The 18208-nt window shown below is 41.9% G+C and overlaps 1 long non-coding RNA gene across 1 annotated transcript; it reads right to left on the reverse strand.

Moving 5' to 3' along the window:
- Nucleotides 1–1201: 1201 nt before the first annotated feature.
- LOC119952272 lies at nucleotides 1202–16507 on the reverse strand. The gene is made up of 3 exons (XR_005457811.1): nucleotides 16425–16507; nucleotides 14485–14547; nucleotides 1202–1883 (listed from the first exon to the last, which is right to left on the reverse strand). It is a non-coding gene; the product is annotated as an uncharacterized LOC119952272 (long non-coding RNA).
- Between the last annotated feature and the right edge of the window lie 1701 nt (nucleotides 16508–18208).

Raw genomic sequence — 18208 nt, forward strand, 5'->3', positions numbered from 1 at the left:
ACGACTGCGTGGCATAATTTGGTTCTAACTCCATCTACACGTTTGCTGATGATACGACCATAGCGGGCCAGATCTCGAATGACGACGAATCAGAATACAGGAGGGAGATACAGATTCTAGTGGAGTGGTGCAGCGAAAACAATCTCTCCCTCAATGCCAGCAAAACTAAAGAGCTGGTTATTGACTTCAGGAAGCAAATGACTTCATGTCAGCATCAATGGGGTCGAGGTGGAGATGGTGAGCAGTTTCAAATACCAAATCTCCAAATAGCTGTCCTGGTCCACCAACGTCGATGCTACCACCAAGAAAGCACAACAGCGCCTATACTTCCTCAGGAAACTAAGGAAATTCGGCACATCCACATGAACTCTTACCCACTTTTACAGATGCACCATAAAAATCATCCTATCTGTTCGGCCGTTGGACAGCCTGGTATGGCAACTGCTCGTACAAAGAGCGTAAGTAACTTCAGAAAGTCGTGAACACCGCCCAATCAATCACACGACACTGCCTCCCATTAATTGACTCCATCTGCACCTTCTGCTGCCTGGGGAAAGCGGGCAGCATAATTAACGACCCCTCTCACCCGGCTTACTCCTCCAGCTTCTTCCATCGGGCAGGAGATACAAAAGTCTGAGAACACGCACGAACAGACTCAAAAACAGCTTCTTTCCCACTGTTACACGACTCCTAAACGACCCTCTTATGGACTGACCTCATTAACACTACACCCCTGTATGCTTCACCCGATGCCGGTCTTACGTAGTTACATTGTGTACCTTGTGTTGCCCTATTAGTATTTTCTTTTATTTCCTTTTCTTTTCATGTACTTAATGATCTGTTGAGCTGCTCGTAGAAAAATACTTTTCACTGTACCTTGGTACACGTGACAATAAACAAAATCTAAATCTAAATCCAAATCATTGCTCGTGGAAGAGGTCTTTGAAATTTATGAGGCAGAGGGGGCGGGGACGAATATAATTTCCCGCACGGGACCTACGGGGTGGGAATACCTCTCTTCTCCATGCTCCTCTGGGAGTACGAGGTCCCCCGCCAGGGGCGGCCTATCTCGTTAATCATTGTATAAAAGGTCGGCCACTATGGCTCCGACGAGAGAACCCAGCAAGGATCTACCGGTTATTGTACATATTGTTCTTGTAAATAAACTTTATTTAACTCGGTTTGGACTTCCTCTTGTCTTTATTAAATAAACTAACTCACGCCACCGTAAAATCCACTGGCGGAGGTGCACTGCTGACCTGACCAGGTAATCACATCCCAAGATCTTACATCTTTTGTAGAATAACCCTTCACGTGTTACAGACAGTAACTGGTGATTGCTGTCCGTGCACTTCTCTAAAATTAGGATACTAATGTACCTGTGCCTGCGTCTCCTGTGATTTATTACCCCTCATTCCTGAAATTAGCCAAGAGCTTCATTATATTTGTATTGAACAGTTTACAATATGGCAGAAATAAAAATAAACAGGAGTACACAAGAAGTGGCAATGAGAACAATATGGTTTAATTTACTAAACCCCTTTTTCCATGTGGAAATTAATGGCTTGTACCGTTTTACAATGGACGCGTTTTTGTTGCATAAATGTTTTGCTTCACGATTCTTATAACAAAGTCGTCATAGTCTGTGTGGAGTTTACGAATCCTCCCCGTGTCTGCGGGGATTTACTGCAGTTGTTCTGGTTTCTCCCCACAGTCCAAAGGTGTACGTGGTACCTGCAATGACCATGCTAATTGTCCCCCATGTCCAAATATGTTTACGTTAGATACGGTTACCTACACCTCGATGCAGGGCTCTTTCAGAGAGTCGATACAGACTGGTAGGGTCGAATGACGTCCTTCTGCATTGTAGCAATTTGCTGATTCTATGAAAATATGTACAACATGGGCAGTTATGTACATGCAGCAAACACCTGCAATACGAGCAGAAATGAGTTACTCGGCCCTTCGAGAGGGCTCTGCAATTCCATAAGGGCCGGAATTGTCCACTCCCCTCGCCGCATATTTCTTGGCGACGCCGTTTGCTGATGGTGGGATTCTATCCTCCCGCTGATTATCAATGGGATGTCCAATTAAAATCGCCGTACACCAGCGCGAACGACGCCGGCCGATGTGCGCTGCCAATGGGAAAAGTGAATCCCAACGACCTGGGAATGCTGGCTACATTGCTTTAAATTCCAAATTCCTGTGTATTCCGATAAACTTTCATTCCCTGCATCACAAGAATCTATCTATCTCCGCTTCATAAATGTTAAATATCTCCATTTCTATAGACTTCTGAAGCAGAGTTCAAAAGTTGATCCTGCGGTCCCATAACCACCTGTTTCTCAGTGGCGGGTCGTTCGCCTTTGGTGGGATTCTATACTCCATCGTTAATAGGGCTTCCCAGTGCAGCTACTCCAAGGACATGGAACCCCGTTGGCAGGCATACGCTGCAGGGGAAAGTGAATTGCAAATATCTCCTAATCTATATCCTAAAAGGGCGATCCATAATTTAAAGAATGCTCCTGAGTTCTGCACTCACGCACAGGCGGAAATGCATTCTTCTCGTCCAATTTGTCAAATCAATTCAGGATCTTATTGACTGCAATCAAATTACCTCACTCTTCTGAACTCCAGAGGAAGCAGATCCACCATGCCCCTTATATTGTTCTGATACAACAACGTATTCCAGGAACCAAGCAAGTGAATCAAATCCAATGCATTTGGATCGTTCCTCAAATAAACGAGATCAAAGCTGCACAAAATATTTTAAAAGGGATTGACTTAGGAATAGACCGGACATTGGTTTCATTTCCCCATGTTATCCAATTGAATTGCTCGTGTTCTGAGCTTGGTCATTTAGGAGAGATGGTAACAGTCAAACACATTGTTGTGAATATGGATTCTCATGTAAACAGGGCTGGATTAGGATGGCAGATTTCTTTCCATAAGCAGCATTTGAGAACTAGATGGGGTTTTTCATAAAAATTGATTATAGTTTCATGGTCACCATTGCTAAGAATAACTTTCATTTCTAGATTCATGAATTGAACTGATTTCCACAAGCGGATTTACAACAGGACATTGACAGGATGCAGAGCTGGGCTGAGAAGTGGCAGATGGAGTTCAACCTTGATAAATGTGAAGTGATTCATATTGGAAGGTTGAGTTTGAATGCTGAATACAGGGTTAAAGGCAGGATTCTTGGAAGTGTGGAGGAACAGAGGGATCTTGGGGTCCACGTACATAGATCCCTCAAAGTTGCCACCCAGGTTGATAGGGTTGTTAAGAAGGCGTATGGTGTGTTGGCTTTCATTAACAGGGGCATTGAGTTTAAGAGCCGCGACGTTTTACTGCAGCTTTATAAAACTCTAGTTAGACCACACTTTGAATATTGTGTCCAGTTCTGGTCGCCTTATTATAGGAAGGATGTGGATACTTTGGGGAGGGTACAGAGGAGATTTATCAGGATGCTGCCTGGACTGGAGGGCATGTCTTATGAAGAATCGTTGAGGGAGCTAGGGCTTTTCTCACTGGAGCGAAGAAGGCAGAGGTGACTTGATGGAGGTGGACAAGGTGATGAGAGGCATGGATAGAGTGGATAGCCAGATACTTTTTCCCAGGGTGGACATGGCTGTCACGAGGGGATATAATGTTAAGGTGATTGGAGGAAGGTAAAGGGGCGATGTCAGAGGTAGGTTCTTTACACAGAGTGGTGGGTGTGTGGAATGCACTGCCAGCAGAAGTGGTGGAGTTAGAGACATTAGGGACATTTAAGCTGCTCTTAGACAGGCACATGGGCAGCCGTAAATTGAATGGGTGAAGGATACTTTGATCTTAGATTAGGATAAATGGTCGGCGCAACATCGTGGGCCGAAGGGCCTGAAGTGTGCTGTACTGTTCTATGTTCCATGACTAAGTAGATCTGACCCCGTGTGCGCAAATCTTTGGCCTGCACCTCTGAATTTTTAGCCCAGTGACATTACACCTGATCCAACATCTCCTTACAACTGGTAAACTGTGGTCCTTCCGGAGACGCTCATATGCCAGGAACTATTACTGACCTGTCAGACGGTCTATCTTCTGCTATCTATCCGTTGAAGAAATATAGGAGGCCTGAGTAGGCATGGCAAGAGAAAAGTAAAGTGATTGCCGAAAGAGACATGTTGATCATAACTCACTGCTGCGCCCTACTATATGACTGCGTAATGATGTGAAAGTGTGGATCCGCGTGCAACAACGCCGGCTATAAACACTCGCTGTTCTAGCTTCGTTGTCCAAGCGTCTGTTCAATTTCCCGCTGACTATAAAACCCACAAACTTAACCAACACTGATATTCACTTGACCAGCATGTGCCTGCTAGGTGTGCACTTCAATTAATATTCTTCAATCGTTTGAAACCTGGCGCACATACAAGCAGATATCAATAGTAAGACACACCCTTCCAACATCTCCAACACTACTTGGTTGAGCAACACGGATGCAGGCCATTCGTTGAAATGGACACGTCTGATTGCAACATTACCAGACTTTCCAGTGTCTCGTCACATTGTCGCTTTACCTGGCTCGTTTTTCTGCCTATATATTTTAAGAATCATCATACTCTGTAAATACCGGTACAAAGGAACCTAATTTACTATTTCAGCGATTCTCCTGCAGCTCCAAGAAAATATCACCCGCGTTATCCTAATAGAACTCGCCATACTCTTATTACCCCCTTAATTGTCACATCCGTTCGATGATCTTGAGGTTCCCTTTTTTGTTGTCTATAATTCTATTGTCATATAATTTATTACCCCCTTCACTGTCCTTGCAAACAATACTATTTGACCTAAAGCCTATTTAAACCATTAATCTCACATGCACTACAGACATGAATTGTTGTTTGGCGGTTATATTTTTATAACTGCCACAATGCCATTCTCTCTGTTACTATACCCATTGCTGGAATTTACCGATCGAGTACCAGAAGCATCTCTTCGTTCGAGTTCATCGTTTTTATGTTGCCGTCTCTACAGTCAGTCTCTGATTCCAGTCTCACCCGCCTCGGCCCGTTCTCTTTGCAATCATTCCTCCTTCACACTGGACCATCGTTGTGATATTTTCCCACACTCTTCTTCACTACTGATCTAAGCTTTGTGGCACATTAGACATTCTTTCTCAAATATGCCTCACATTCATTTGTTCCACTTTCCAATTTCCAGGGACACTTACTGTAATATTTTCGGAATCGATAATTGTGTAATTACAAACTCTCAAAATCATTACTTAATAGTTGCATGCCTTTGTGAATTCATTCCACTTTTGGACTTCAATGTATTTTTTATTACATCATGGTTCATAATTTGCCCCAACTGGCGTGAACTTACGTTTTTGTTGCTCAGTTTTAACCAAAAGAACACTATCCTTGCTCACTCAACGCCATCACGTCTTTCGAGCACTTCTGTTTTTCGCCATAAGTGCAGCAAACCGAAATTTATGTTTCCTTCAATACCTTCGCGTTCCACATCATATCTATGTACATTAATCGTCAATTCCTCATCGGTACATGGCACGTTTTTGCTGTTGCTGATACATTCGTATCTCCAAAGTTTTTTTTTTGTCTTTCTACCTTACCACAATTATTCGCCACAGTTTATGTGATTGGTGCTTACATTATATTTTCTTCCCCGTCCTTCTTATTCTGCTTCAAACTAACGTGAGAATACTTTCTTTTGGAGTGCTGCTCAGCATTCCATGTTCATACAACTGATGCATATTTTCTGTTTCTCTCTACTGTTCCCAGCGCACGACAACTTAAGTTACAAACTCTCCAAACATCGACGTGATCCTTCCCGCAAAGAATCTGATCTGAGCCCTGTTTACTATAAATTTATTTAACACATACTCAATGTCCCACAGATTACCCTTTTGTTCCATGAATCTGAAAAACTCCCTCCTGCACCACACTTAAAATCATACGTTGCTCGTTCCTATAATCTTCATTCAGCTCTGGTCAGTGCATGGCAACAAGAGCAAGGCGCAGAATATTACCGTCGAGGTACGACCTTTTGACAGTTACTTGAGAACAAGAATAAACCATTTGGACTATTGAAGCTGCTAGAATTGGTGCATTTTTTTTTGAAAAATTAGAGCGGGAATCATGAACCGCCAGACCCACAAATGAGCAAAAGAACACTGTCGGGTTGAGTCAGTGGGGAGGGGCCCTGACAGTTTCTAACATCTGTTTCTGATCCCATTAAGTCACACTTCATGTCAGGCATGGGTAAGAAACGAAATTGCTGTTAGATATCAGAGAAATCCAGCATCAAATCGTTGGAGACATTGTTCTAGGGCGGTGAGGAGGGTATAGTCATATGACATATGGAGACGTGGTGGTCAGAATTGTAATCACGGTGGTCAGGGCTGTTGCCGGGGGTGGAGGGGAGGGCGCTCGGTGGCAGCCAAAGCATCTGGAGAGATAATCGGCGATTGGTGCTGGAGGTGTCTGGAAGTATTTGAGGAGTTGGGGTGTAGCCGACGGCTGTTTTCGATATTGACGAAGGTAGGGTTCTAGTCGTCGGCTGAGGAGTAGATTGGATCAGCAGGGTTATCTGAGGAGTTGGATGGATTATAGCTAGTATTCAAATGTTTTTAGGGGTAGGGAGGATATTGGAGTGATGACGGACTGAGAAGTCTAAGGGTCTAGAGGTAATAGCCGTCTCAGCATTTTAGTTACCAAGGAGATTTTTGTTCTTCAATCTTCTCCTGGGAACTATACCAGTGATGGTAATGAAAATCGCAAGAGCCCGAGATGACCTTCGAGGGGGAGAACTGGCTGGTAGTGATTTGACCTGAGGGTCACCATAACTCAGCGAGGGGCAAGGTTGAGATGGCGGGGCTTTCATTAATAACCTCAGCTGTTACGGGAATTGAGTCCGCGCTGTTGGCCTCGCTGTACATTACGAACCAGCTTTACGTTTTCCAAACGTTCATATGATTGTAGGCCAACAATTGTAAAGATTGCATAATTCGTGAACAGTCAGGGTATCTCCTGTGAATGGGAAAAGAAAAGAAAGATCCCGAGATCATTGAATGGATGGAAAGTCTGATGAACGTCAAAAGGACAGAACCAAAGCTCTGAAATGGTAGACAAGTGGCAAAAGAGGTTCAGTGCAAAGTACTATGAATAATATAATTTGGTAGAAAGGCACAGGAGATTTACTGTAGAGCCAACAGCAGAACACTAAAATGAGTGCCTGAATATAACTTGACTAAATTGGACGTGTTAGCCTTGAATATAGCTGCTTTAGTGGACCTTCTCGCAAGCTGAAATTGAGCTCCCATATTCATTAAAACGCGCTGACCTAGTAATGTCATTGAAAATATTCGTGCAATACTGGGCCTGTGAATACCGATTGTACACTTAATCCACTTAACTGAAACTTTCCACAATCAAACTACAGATAGTCGCGTTAAACTTTATTGTTCAGCATCACAGAAACGTGGGAGCGGGTTTCTCCTGATCAGTGACCACACAGATTCAAGAATGGTCAGAAGTGATATCTTCACTCCGTTTATCAGGAAACAAATATTGTTCAGGAGTAAATAACTCCTCGTTTGACCTGACTTTGAATTTCTGGTCATTATCTTCTTACAAATGAAAAAGTAAATTGACTGTGATAATTCTGGAAATTTCATTTTACAACCCTGTCATAACAGATTAAAACATTCAATTGAAACATAAAAAGCAACCGGCTGCCATGCGCGTGTCTGTTATTTTCACAAATCATTTAATTAATGTAAAAAAACAACAAAACATCTAATTATTTCCCAGGAGCCTGACATGAGGTATAATTAAGACATGCTTTCAGTGCAGTACAAAAATAACCGTGAGCTTCTGACAGAAATGCACGGAGTACAAAGAGGTCTGGAGTTTGCTATTTACTACCCTGCCCTGGCAGTTATTGGCGTTCCAGGTAAAGTATTGTAGTTGCGCGTTAATTATGTGGATTAGGTTGAGCTCCTTCAAATCCCCTCTATAACCAGTAACGCTCCTCCACGGTAGAGATATTTGACACCATTAAATGGGATATATTTGTAGTCTTTGAAGAGTTTCCTTATCTTAATTGGTATAATCCTTTCTCTTCATCATCATTCTTCTACATTGACGGTATAATTCGCCATTCAAAGTTCTAATGTATCCAATATGCTGATTATAATATATAGCCACGAAATGTATATTTTCTCCTCTTAAACTGTGTCATTCAATACTTTAAACATGTATTATTTTGTATTCACTTCCGGTGTGTGGGCGTCGCTGGATAGCGCACCGTTTATTGACTAACCTGATTTTCTCTTCAGAAGATTGGGGTTAGCTGCATTTTGGAACCTCCTTATTGCATGTGGTGTAAGTATATTCAAAGTGTTGTTACAGAGTGAATTCCCGGATTTTGACACAGGATTTTGAAGTCAGGAACGGCGATTCGTTTACAAGTCGGGGCTGGTATAGCTCACTGGAGTGGCTATACCAGCACAAGAAGGCCTGCAGCGCGCGTTCAATTCCCGTACCCTTGCGTGTATCCGAACAGGCACCAGAGTGTGGCGATGAGGGGCTTTTCACAGTAACTTCATTGCAGTATTAATGTAAGCCTACTTGTGACAATGTAGATAACTGTTAGAAATCAGGATGATCAGCGTCTTGCGGGGCAACGTCCAGTTGCTGATCCCCCAATGTATCTGCTAACATTGTCCTCTAATTTAATCGTGGTTGGCGCTGCCTAAGGAACCTTGGTGAGTTCCTGCGGTGCATCTTGTTGGTGGGAGACTGGGAGACACTGCAGTCCCTGTTCGATGGTGGTAAACAGAGTGAATGTGTACGAAATGTGGTGTATATCAAGCACACTGGTATTCCCCGGAAGGTGTAGACAATTTTGATAGTTGTTGGAGCTGTACTCATTCAAGCAATTGTGAAGAACATTGTATCACATGCTTTACTTTTCCCATTAATGAATCAGGAGCTAATTGAACCTGACTGAGGGCAAACAGAGCGTCAGCGAATAGGCTATTGCGAATCAAATGCAGCTTGATTGCTCGCTAATTACCCTTTCCATCATTTTACTGATGGTCAGTCCTAGCCTCATGAGGTAATTGTCCTGGTTTGACGTGCCATGTTTCTTGTGCACAAGACATACCTGGACAATTTTTCACATTAAAGGTTTGATGCCAGATGTGCAGTGGAGCACATTTGCTAAGGATGTAGTAAGTTCTGAAGCACAGGTTTTCAATACTTTTGCTGAAAAACTGTCGAGGCCTATAGCTTCTGCGGTACCTGATAGCTTCAGCGTCTCGTCATATCACGTGGCCAGGATTGCATTAGATGTTGACTGAAACCTGCGCACCTGGGTAGCTCCGGAAGAGGTCGTGATGTATCATCCAAGCAGAACGTCTGTCTGAGGATTGTTGCGAGTACTTTAGCCTTATCTTTTGGACTGATTTTCTGGGCTCTCCTATCTTCGGGTACGGGCATACTTGTCTAGTCTCCTCTCCTCTTCGAGTCAGTTTTATTTATTTGTCCCCCACCATTCTCTACCGGATTTAACAGTAATGTTAGTCAGATGTATTGGCTGTTGAAGCGGTTAGCTGCTTATGTTAGTTGGCACACAGGTAGTCCTTTCATGTAGCTTCAACTGACTGACAACATTTGTTAAGCTGTGTGTGTTTTTTTTCATCCTGTCATGCCACTTGCATTCTTTATTGAACCACGATTGATTCCCAGGGTTGTTGTTGATAGTAGAGTCAGGCCTTGACGTTCCAGACCTTGACGATACAGATTGTGGATGAGTACAATTCTACTGTTACTGATGGCTCACATTGCCTCGGGAATACCCAGTATTGTGTTGATAGGTATGTTAGAAATCAATCTTTTTTAACACGTTGCTCCTGCCACACAACACAATGGAGAATATTTTAACGTATTATTTCAGGATATTACGATATTACAATCCTTTATAAGCACAATTTCATCACGGTTTTCTCAGAAAAATATATTACTGTTGTGTTCCTCTTAGTGAGTGAATTGGAATACTGTTCTCACAATATACATGCAATTCTGTTATCTTATGGAAAAATACATTGTGGGTGAATTGCCACAATTTAATTATCATGTAAACGTGGCATCGGCAGTGTTCATGGGGTACATATTCGCAGTGTTATTCCACGCCACGGCAAATATCCACCTCGAAGATTGGAACTATCAACCAGTCCTGAATACATTTAATGTAGGGACGTTATTTGACAGGAAGATTTCGAAAAGTCTATAAACAACGCAAACAGTTGTACTTCGATGAATAATTGGTATTAACCCCTCACATCTCAAACTCGCTGTTTCAACGGGTTCTCAACTTCCACAAATGCAGCCGCTGAAGGTTCCAATTTCGCCATTCCTTGTTGTGGAATTCCCTTTTCATCCCAACAATGACAATGCCTCGGATGGTTCGCATCTTCACGGTCTTCAGCAAGGCTCCATAAATCGCGCTATCCTCACTTTGCATCAATTATTCACGACAGAGGGAATCATATCATGCATCCCGTTAGTGTCGCGCAGCACTGAAGAATCGTTGTGTTGCAGAGGTCTCACCATCTGTAAGCTCCTTCTTTTCAGATGCCGCCAGAGATCGCAGGGTGGTTTTCAAGTAAAAAGCTCGAATCTCCCTTTACATTTTACTCAACAGTCAGAGAAACATTAATTCTCCATTCACCTCCCTCTGCAAGCTAACAGTTGATACCCCAACCATTAATTAATTGTGCAGGATGTATTTATAAAGAAACTGTCCTGCTCTTTACAAATGTATAATCTGTGTTCTTGCTTGTTTCATAATTCTTGATGATTCTTTTGCTACTTACCCACTTCGATAGATGTTTCTTTTTTATTTTCTTCGCTGTTGTTCTTCTTGCTTTCGTGTATTCCAGTCATCTGCATCATTTTCAATATGCTTTCCTTTCCTTCCCGTTTGCCATTATGTCTCCATTGTACATTTTGAATTGTTTGTAATTATCATCTCTTACTTTAATCAAAATTAGTATTTTAAACATGGAGATAATTGACGATAGCCAAGGGTATCATTTCGAACCGAGTTTAAAGTTTCACAGAGATGTGAAGCAGATGATGTTGTTTGGAGTCGAATAGCCAACGTCTTTCGTCCAATCTCTCTCTCAAATACACACAATCTCTGACTATTTTTATTACAGCTAACTTGACAGTGATTGTGATCCTGTCTCGAAGAAGATGTGGTCTCTCTGGATGCATCACTTATTATTTGGTGTCTATGGTTGTGTCGGATCTCTTTGTTATGGTGACGGCTGTAATATTAAACCGGATTGCAGGAATTTATTTCCCAATCAGTTTCCTGTCTATTACACCAATGTGTAGTCTCCGTTCTGTATTGAATTATGGAGCTATAGACAGTTCGGCCTGGTTCACTGTCGCTTTCACCTTTGATCGATTTGTGGCCATTTGTTGCCAGAAGCTCAAAATTAAATATTGCACCGAGAAAACAGCAGCATATGTCATTGGAACCTTGGCCATATTGATCTGTATAAAAAGTGTCTTATTGTATTTTATATATGAACCGCGATACGTGATTGACAATATACCATGGTTCTGCAGCGTGAAAAAAATATTTTATATGTCCACTGTTTGGACAGCACTAGATTGGATCCGCCCCATATTAAATCCTTTTATCCCATTCATCCTGATTTTACTACTCAATGCTCTGACCGTCAGACACATTCTAGTGGCCAATAGAGCCCGTAAGAGACTCCGGATCCAGAGCAATGAAGAGAATCACGGTGACCCAGAGTTGGAGAAGCGGAGAAAGTCCATGATTTTACTCTTTGCCATCTCGGGCAGTTTCATTCTGTTGTATTTGTTATTTTTTATAACTATCATCTATGTCCGAATTGAAAAAGTTACTTATTTCTCAGGTTCCGGTTTTAGCACATCAACATTTATTCTCGAGGAATACGGATTTATGCTTCAGTTTTTGAGCTCCGGCATCAACCCCTTTATTTATGCAGGGACCCAGAGTAAAATCAGAGCCGAGTTAAAGATTGGACTTAAATATCCACTAAGACAAATTGTTAAAATATTGAGAATTTGAAAATGGGCACCATCCATCCACCTAACTGTCATCTATTTCCATCTATCTATCTATCTATCCATATTTATGTCCACCTATCTATACATCCATCTATCCGTCCATCCAACCACCCATCTATCTATCTATCTATCTATCTATCTATCTATCTATCTATCTATCTATCTATCTATCTATCTATCTATCTATCTATCTATCTATCTATCTATCTATCTATCTATCTATCTATCTATCTATCTATCTATCTATCTATCTATCTATCTATCTATCTATCTATCTATCTATCTATCTATCTATCTATCTATCTATCTATCTATCTATCTATCTATCTATCTATCTATCTATCTATCTATATATCCATCTATCTATCTATCTATCCATCCATCTATTCATCTATCTCTCTCACTCACTCTCTCTATTTAGCTGCCTGTCTATGTTCTATTCGTCTATCCGTTAATGACAGCGCGATTTCTCAGCTGATGCAAACATTAATTGTGCCCATTTGATGGATATACATCTGCAGGCCTAGTATTAATTCAGTTAATATATGAAAAATCTAGATTTTAATGCAATGTGTTTGTGACTATAAAATTGGCATCTATTATTCAAATGCTCATACATCATACAATTAGTTTTCATGTAACTGGGAACAGCATTAATAATACGTTAGAAGTTTAATTGAAATACTGTAACTTTTAGAATGTCACTCAAATTGTATAATGTTCCCATATAGTGCAGTGTTAATAAAATGCACTTGAGTATATATGAATTTATTTAAAATGCACAATAACTCACAATTTTTAGATTATTAAATAGTCTTTTTTTTTGTGCACAATTCATTCATTTTGTGGCGAGCGGGTTAGCCAGATCGTCCATTGAGATTTTCCAGCAATATTAGGTTTGGTTCTGTTGAATGTGTTTGTGGAGATGGCCGCACAATGGCGCTGTAGTTAGCACAGATCCCTCATGGAGCCGAAGACCAGGTTTGACTCCTGAGCTGGTCCACTGTCCGAGTGGAGTTTGCACATTCTTCCCGTGTCTGAGTTTGCTAATTCTCCCCTCCCCTCTTCTCCCCCCCCCCCCCCCCCCCCCACCTCACAATCCAGAGATGTGCAGAGTTCGTGGACTGGACGCACTAACTTGCCCCTTAATTGTAATAAAATAATTGGGTGCTCCAAATTTTCTTTTAAATCTGTTTGGAGAATTCAACTGTTTCTCCCGGAATTGTGTTTCACCCCCTCCTAGATGTAAGGTGGTACCAACTCCTCAGACAGTGCATGTCCGGGATACATTTCTACAAAAACTAACATTTCTGGAGCGCATTGCAATTTCAACATTGTTTCTGCACCGTTTCAAGTCAGTCATTTGGCCTCATGAGACTCAATTGTTTCAAACGTGACTTTACAGTTTTGACACTGCTGGTATTGTTGATTTTGATCATAAACAGGACTAACCCATGTACATGTTATTAGTTATGGAGATTTGTTAGGTTATATATAGGTCGGGGCCTCACGGTAGCATGGTGGTTAGCATCAATGCTTCACAGCTCCAGGGTCCCAGGTTCGATTCCCGGCTGGGTCACTGTCTGTGTGGAGTCTGCACGTCCTCCCTGTGTGTGCGTGGGTTTCCTCCGGGTGCTCCGGTTTCCTCCCACAGTCCAAAGATGTGTGGGTTAGGTGGATTGGCCATGCTAAATTGCCCATAGTGTAAGGTTAATGGGGGGATTGTTGGGTTACGGGTATACGGGTTACTTGGGTTTAAGTAGGGTGATCATTGCTCGGCACAACATCGAGGGCCGAAGGGCCTGTTCTGTGCTGTACTGTTCTATGTTCTATGTTCTATATTAACAACCAGTACAACCCGGGTTCAACGTTGACGCTTCTCAGATAAGTTCTGATTGCTTCAAAAATGTAGTGTGCTGTGCCCATGATTGCATATGAAAGCATTGCTTGACATCTGACCAAGAGCAACACCCTAAAAATAAGTTTGTGAATGGAGAACAATGGACCGAATTTAAAATTGAAACGACTCGATAAAAGTAGTTGGCAAAATGTGATTAAAGTAAAAAGATTACATCGAATGTAATTTCAAGAAGGAATTAGATATAGCCCTTGGGGCTAAATGGATGAAGGAAAATGGGAGTAAGGCGGGATCAGAGTATTGAACTTAATAATCGGCCATGATCATAATTAATGGCGGAGCGGGTTCGGAGGGACGAATGGCCTCCTCCTTCTTCTATTTTCTCTGTTTCTATGTTGCTAATTGTCCACAAACCAAGGCGAAATAAGTTTAATTTTTATTTTAATCAACTCCCAATGGCATAAGAAGATTCCATTGTGTACAAACCCTGTTGATGTTAGAACCGGATGGCAAGCTCCCAGAATGGAACCCTGGCTTCAATGGCCGTTTCTCAGAAAGCATAAAGGCACAGAGTCACGGGACGGTTTATTAGTTCCAACAACAAGAAAATAAAACATTTATTCAGCATGAAACAATTGGATTATGATACAATACTAATTTTCTCGCCCTTTACCTGAGCAACTGCTCGGGTGTTAAGATTGAAGCGGATTGCAAAGTGCATCTGATCAACAATTATCTCATTAACACACAACGTCTCTTTTAAACAGGCAAGATGACTGTAATACAATAAAGATTCAGCTCTGAGCTCAAGTTAGCGCCGTGGATGTATCCTCAGAATCTCTCAAAATATTTCCACATGAGAGTTTTGAAACTCCACTCCCAAGATTACAGATTAAAAGCTTACTTCATAAATATGCATTCCTCAGTGGATTGAATTCCGAAATCCAGAGAATGTTTTCCAAATTAAACTTTTGAACAAAGGTGTCGCTCTGCTTTTAACAGCGAATTCAATCCAGAAATTTACACCAAACGTTTGAGGATTTCCTTTGTTGACTGCTGTAAAAACTACTCACATTTGCTTTAATTCTCAATTCCAAAACTTTATTAAAATTACAGCTCAGAGAGGTGCACTCCTCAGTGCTCTGCCTCCAATTGCAACCAAATTAGCTCAGCTGACAGCTGAAAGTTTTGTTTTATAAATTTAGAGTACCCAATTATTTCTTTTCCAATTAGGGGGCAATTCAGCGTGGCCAATTCACCTAACCTGGACATCTTTGGGTTATGGAGGTGAAACTCACACAGATGGGGAGAAAGTGCAAACTCCACACAGACAATGACCCGCTGCCGGCATCGAACCCGAGTCCTCAGCGCCTTCGACAGCACTGCTAACCACCGTGCTTCTGTGCCACCCCAAGCTCAGCTAAAATTTACATTCTACTCTTCGTTACAAGATGCTAAGTAACACCCACAAGTTTATGTCTGTTATTTATTCTCCACGCCTTAGTCCTCTCTAAATTCCAATAGAAAAATAGGTGCAACTGAACCAACGTCAGCACGTACAAACACTCTTGTCAGGCATGAATCTAACTGTAGATTTTAGCCTTCCAGGCGGGAATATTAAATTAATCGCATATAAAACACAAAACGTATTTCTAATGTTTACCAATACAGACATCAATCCCTTAAAACTACATTTCCTTTGTTCATATTAAAAATGTTCAAATGTGAATTGTCTGCCTTTGAAAGGCCAAGTTTGTCAGGGATCTGATGAAAGTGAAAGACTAATTAGGAACGTTTATTATCAAACATGATTCCGGCCCCACAATGCAGTGCCATATTGACTGAATGATTTTTGATGTCGAACTCACCGAAAATATAGAGACATTATAATTCTGAAAAAGCCGATAATAGTGTGTAAACATGTCTGTCATGGCAAGTATCCACAAGTCTACGTGGGTTAAATATTAATGTTGTGTAATAACACCCACAAGTCACAAAATTTGTGCAGACACCAGAAACTTTCCTGAACTGGGCAGTGCAACAGCAAAAGACATGACGGGGCTGAAATCCGGCAAGAATCGATAGGGACTGATATCTCTGTGCTACTCTATGTGTATCACAGCACTAGGAAATGGGGCAGAACAACAGACCAGCACACTGCGATTGCAAAAAATTTCCTCATCCATGAATAGATTTTTTTTAATACAGCAAAGGGACAGTTTACCCTATTCTTCAACTCCTCTTTGGATTTTATCTCAGTCACTGCATAAATCTACGTGTTGGTGCATAAATTGCCGTTCCTGGTAGTTGGTATATAGATATTAAATCTAACCGATACAAGTGCTCTCATAGAGAATATATCAAAAGCACTGCCCATAACAGACGACGATCTCCGGATACAACAAGCTTTGATATTGTGGACTTACTTCCTTTTAATCTTCATCTCTGGACCGCCGGGGTTTTCCACATTGCTGTGGGCCTGAATTGTCCTCCGGACGCTGCTCGACTCCAAAATTTATCAAATTGCGAGAAAAGGAATTACGCAGCAGAATCAATACAATAGGAGCACGTGGCGTTTCAATGTAATGAATGAAATAATTAAAGTCCCTATGTTAGTAGATAATAAACATCCAAGATCACATAACTGCAGTGCGTATTATTGCAAAGGCTACATCGACCTTCATACATAAAATGCCCGAAAATATTCCCAACAGAGATCAGCACACACACTGTTCCAAGCACAAGATTGGCTCTTCCCCCAGTGCAATATATGCTCTTCAGCTTCTGAAAACTAATTGATCAACCGTGAACATGACTGCGAACTGGCCAGAACATTCTGCGGCTGCATAAAGCAGAACAACATGAATAGTGACCATCTTCATCTTCCACAACAACTGAAATTGAGTCCAATAACGAACATAAATCTGCCAAAAATGAGGTAAGCGACGACAACAGCAGATCGGCCTCTGCAATGGAAATCAGGGAGCGATTGATACATGTCGAGCACCTTCACCTGCCTCGAAACAGGGCATAATTTTCAGGAAGTACATTGTAAAGAATAGAAACTTACATTAGAAACTGAAAGGAACAACAACAAGTTGATGCATTCTGGGTGAAAATAGAAACGTTACTATTGGATCCAGGAACAGAATGTTTTATTTATTCATTTACTAAAAGAAGCCTCGCTTGCACGGCCAACACTTTTTCCCATCCTTAGTTGCCTTCAGAAGGTGGCGATGAGATGCCTTCTTGAACAGCTATCGTCCTTGAACTGGAGGTACGCCCTCTCTGCTGTTAGGGATGATTACCAGACTGTTACCCCGGCAACGGTGAAGGATCGGCGATATATTTCCAAATCAGTCTGGTGAGTGACTTGGAGGAGAACCTCCAGGTGGTGGGGTACCCATGTATCTTCTGCTCTTGTCCTTCTAGATGGTAATGGTCGTTCGTTTAGAAGGTGCTATCTGACGAATCTTGGTGAGTTACTGCAATGCATCTTGTAAATGGTACACATGGCTGCCATGGTTCATTGATGGTGGAGGGTTTGAATGTATGTGGAAGGAGAAGCAATCAAACGTGCTGATTTGTCCTGGATGGTGTCGACCTTCTTGAGTGTTGTTGTAGTTGCACTCATCCAGACACGTAGAGAGCGTTACATTACACTCTGACTGTGCCTTGTAGATGGTGGGCAGGCTTTGGGGGGTCAGGAGGTCAGTTACTTGCCTTAGGTTTCATAGACTTTGAGGTACCCTGGGAGCTACAGTATTAATATGGCTAGTCCAGAACAGTTTCTGATCAATGGTAACCAACAGGATGTTGATTGCGGGGTACTCAATAATGGTAATGCCATTGAATATAAAGGATGATTGTTAGATTGTCTACTGTCGGAGATGGCCATTGACTGGCACTTGTGTGGCGCGAGTGTAACTTGCCACTTATCAGCCCAAGCGTGGATAATGTCCAGGTCTTGCTGCATTTGGCCGTGGACTGCTTCATTATCTGAAGAGTCAGGAATGGTGCTGAGCATTGTGCAGTCATCCGCAAACATCCCCACTTCTGACCTTATAATGGAAGGAAGGTCATTGATAAAACAGCTAAAGATGGTTAGGCCTAGGACACTATCTTGAGGAACTTCTGCAGTGATGTCCTGGAGCTGAGATGATTGACCTCCAACTACCGCAACCATCTTCCTTTGTGCCAGATATGACTC

This window comes from Scyliorhinus canicula, chromosome 17 (genome assembly GCF_902713615.1).
Source record: "Scyliorhinus canicula chromosome 17, sScyCan1.1, whole genome shotgun sequence".
In the NCBI taxonomy this organism is placed as follows: Eukaryota; Metazoa; Chordata; class Chondrichthyes; order Carcharhiniformes; family Scyliorhinidae; genus Scyliorhinus; species Scyliorhinus canicula.